The sequence below is a fragment of the Microchirus variegatus genome (genome assembly GCF_963457635.1).
Source record: "Microchirus variegatus genome assembly, chromosome: 19".
Classification (NCBI taxonomy): Eukaryota; Metazoa; Chordata; class Actinopteri; order Pleuronectiformes; family Soleidae; genus Microchirus; species Microchirus variegatus.
Window position 1 is genome coordinate 3,238,530 of NC_139820.1, and position 4,408 is coordinate 3,242,937.

Consider the following 4,408-nt stretch of genomic DNA (forward strand, 5'->3'; position numbering starts at 1 on the left):
GCAAAAATTCCCAGGGGGGCCCTTCCTTCCAACCAGTGTTCCTCACCATTATGTTATAAAAAAAAAAAATCTGACACCAAAGAGTTCAAAATATTTTTATTTTTTTAAAGTATGTGAAAATATAAATATAAAGAACAATAAAATACTGTAAATAGCTTTTAAAAAACTATATAAACAGTAAAAAAAAAATACATTACACTGTAAAGAACCCACATTATAAAACAATATAAATATATAGAACAATGAAATACTGTAAATAACTGAACAACAGCCCACAGGCTCCGAGTGTCAGGGGGCCCCCTATCGGCTCGGGGGCCCCAAGCAGTTGCCTGCCTTGCCTGTTCACAAGCTGGTCACCTATACAATAAAAAAATGTTGTGTTTTTCCATTAAAAGTCAGTTTTATTCATCAAAAAAGTTTCAAAATGAATAGAAAATATAGTCAAGAACTTTGACAAGATTAGAAATAGTGATTTTTATTCCTAATAAAAACTGTTTTCAGCCATTAAAAACCAGACGTTTGCAGCTAGAATAGTCGTTTACCACATTAACAATGTATAGAGTGATTCATTTAATGTTAGATTCATTGGAAAAACAGTGCTTTTCCTTAAAAAATAAGGACATTTCTAAGCGACACATCATCTATTATGGAGCTGGAGCTGGGTTTTTTTTGTTGTTTTCACCTGCTTCATCCGTGGAGCTCACAGATGCCAACTGTGTCACCAAAGTTCATAACCCCCCCCAACCCCCAGGGTCCCAGCCTTCCAAGTTTGCCGTTTCCATTTCAAGCCCGCGTGTATTTATACACACACGTCTTGGGAAAGTTAGCGTCGCCGCAGCACTAACCAAAGACTCCCACTTGTCACCTCGGCTGCAAACGAGCTGCGGACGGAGAGAGAGAGAGAGAGCGAGAGACGCTCGATTTCGAACGGCTGCGCGGACAAAAGCGACGACAAAACCCCGACGCTTCGGGCGACGGACGCGCACTCGTCGGAATCGTCCGAACGAGACGCACGTCTGCGCGTTAATAAAGCATTCGATTGCGATATCTGTACCTGCAGCCACATGCGCACGCTCGCACATGCACATAAACACGACGCTGACATCCCAGAGTCTAAAACGAGGGCGGTCACTCTTGACCTCGACATGACTCGCACACAATAAAATCACAAAGGCATGTGCTGACACTCTATGTATATGTATTTATACCCAGAAGTAGTATAAGTTTATTATTATAATATCATTATAACACAGTATTTCACCACTGTTGTGTAAGCGCAAGCTAGCACTGTGACGGCACACGGCCGCAACCTGCAAGCTGTTCCACTCCAATCCACCAAGTGGCGGTGTAGGAGTATACAACATTGATGTCACGATGTTCTGTAAAGTAGTTAAAATCGTGTTCTTTGTATGAAATCATTCCTTATACGGGTGTCAAAGAGTGTTGTTGCTGTGCTTAGCTTAGCTTAGCTTAGCTTACGGTGGGTCATCGTATACGCCGACGACATCCACTTCTATCCTTAAAGGCGCCATATGTAAGAATGTGGCCAAAAACGGTTACTACATTCAAATTCAAAAATACAGAGGTCTTTTAGGTTTGGTTTTCTGACGTAACTGGCAACCCGTGGTTGCTCGGCAGCTGAGACTCTACTGGCTGCAATGATTGGTAGACTGTGGTAGGTGGCGCCACATGCTGAAACATGATTTGCAGTCTGCAAAATATATTTTTTAATGCAAATATTTTGTCTGTACTGTTGTTGTTGGTGAGTTCAGTTTGTTATATGGACATTATTCCTGAGTCTCTGTTAGGAGGATTTTATGGCCGGTTGCTTTATTACATGACGCACCTTTAAGAGCGGTGAGTTCTCTGATGGCCGTCGTGTCCGATCTTGGAAGCACAAGACTGGAGGTTTTTAGAGCGCCACAAGGGGGCGCACGTTCCTCAGTAGCACCGCCTGGCTGTCGAAGGGTGGATCCCCGTGGCAAAGGCGGGGGCCCAAGGCGACCGCCACCCTTCCACAGTCGCAGGACGCTGCCGGAGTTCCAGTTCCGGAGTTTGTCGCCTTCATTAAGGTTGACCTTGGAACACGGCTGCTCCATGTGAGTGCAGTCAAAACACCGTTTCGGACAAATCTGGCTCAAAATCCACTCCTCCGCCTCAAAAGTTGAATTGGTTCAGGCATAGTTGGAACGAGCACTCAGGGTCCGGCCAGAACAAGCTAGCTAACAAGCTCTAGCGCCGGTATGTCTGGTTGTATGGTGAGTTCGTTAGTTAGTTAGTGTTTTGTGATCCGACAATCCGTAAAGGGTTTGCACAACAAAACAATGGTCCAGTCCATCCACCCATTACCTACCGCTTTATCCTCCACCAGAGGGTCGCGGGGGGTACTGCGCCTATCTCAGCTCACGTAGGACAGGTATGTGAGGTACACTCTGGACAGTTTGTCAGTGGGTTAGGGTTATCGGGGGGGGGGGGGGGGTTAACACACACCTACGGTCAATTTAGAGGGACCAGTTCACCTAATCCCCAAATCTGCATGTTTTTGGGGAAACTCCTTGCAGAAAAGGCCCTTGTTCCAACCGGGGCTGGAACCCAGGGAACCCGGGGTCTTCTTGCTAAGAGAGCGTGGCACCAATCCTCCAGTGGAAAGTGGACTCTTTCCTGACAACAGTATGTTAGTATTTAATCACTTTGCCTCCATCAGGGCTGTATGCAGCGTTATCAGTGAGTTCAGCTCCGGACAAAAGGGCCTAGCTGGGCTGTAACGTAATTGAAGACATGCTGTATGGTTAGGCCAGTAGAAGCTAGGGTTAATTCTCCATCAAATATGATATCAGTCAAAGTAATGGTCCTCAGTCGTCATAGGAACCAGTGTGTGTGTGTGTGTGTGTTTGTGTGTGTGTGTGTGTGCGCGCGAGCTTGAGAAAGAGGAAGAGATTTCGACAGCTGTGCGAGAAAACAAACACGACGACCCTGATCCCTCGCACACGGTGTTTGATCTGCGGCTTTACAACGCAACACTGGAGTGGGATTTTCTCATGGGAACAAATCAATACATGAAACTGATGAGATAAAAAAAAAAAAAAAAAAAAAAAATGTGTGTGTTGTGTTGTGTTTGAAAGAGTTTGATTCACGGACAACGTATCCCAAAACATGTTTGTAATGTTACAAAAATGACTTAAGTTCACAAAGAAATGGACAATAATGTTACAAAATGTTGCAACGTTACAAAAACTGGTTTCTCACGTTACAAAATGACTCAAGTTATTAAAAAAAAAAAGGGAAAATAATGTTCCAAAATCACGTTCGTAACGTTACAAAAAATGATTTAAGTTAACGCGTCTTTTAAAAAATAATGTTACAAAATGTTCCAATGTTACAAAAACTGGTTTCTCGCGTTACAAAATGACTTAAGTTATCAATCATTTCAATCAATCTAACCTTTTCTCCGCTCATTTTTGAGGGGGTTAACGTGCATAAAAATGCTTTAAATTTGGTATATAATGCGATATATTCGCATATGGCACGAACCCGTTTGTAGCCCCAGGGCTCTATAGCGCCCCCCAGAGGTCGGGTCATGGTCAGACAAAAGTCGTCGGATCGTGACGCAATTTAGTGAGTTCGTCAGGCTTACTCCAAAGCCTCTTGGCGATTTTTTTGGGGGGGAATTTTTGACGCGAGAGAAAGTGGCCAAAATTGCGTTACATGCAAAAATGTGAGAGAAAGTGGCCAAAATTGCGTTAAATGTAAAATTTCAAAAAAAAAATTCCTATCGTGTCTAAGTCGTTGTTTCCGATTTTAGACCAAACTTGGTACACTTGTTGCTCTCGTCATTCCAAACAAATTTCTAATGTACTTCCGTTAGCTCCGCCCACCCAGAAGTCGGCCATTTTGGAGAAAAAAAACAAAAACGAGCTAGCCGCGTCAAACTCGCTATATGTGTTCTAGACGAGCTAATGAATAAAAGCTATCAAAGGGTTTTCTCTACGACAAAGGGCGTGGCCTCAGCGCGCCGACAAAGTTGACGTTAAAACGGCGGGAAAAAATCAACTTTTTGAATGCTTTAGCGTAGCGCTGCGTGGGGCTAGTCCTACGAGTGGTACTACTTTCAATCTCTTTTTCCCCCCTTGCACAAAACACGCTATTTTTTTTTTTTACGTAGACGCACACGTTTTACTTTTATTGACTTAAGTTTATTAAAAAGGTCCCAGAGTGCTTTGCAATGACCAGAAATATCACTTAGACATGCAAACAGAAACACTGGGCCTGTGACCTCTGTGACCTCTGCATGTGTGTGTGTGTACAGGTGGCAAGTTCATCACCAGTGGAGGAAAAAGTTCTATTAATATAGCAGAATCTGGGAGGAGGAGGAGGAGGAGGAGACGACGACGACACAGTGATATAGTGA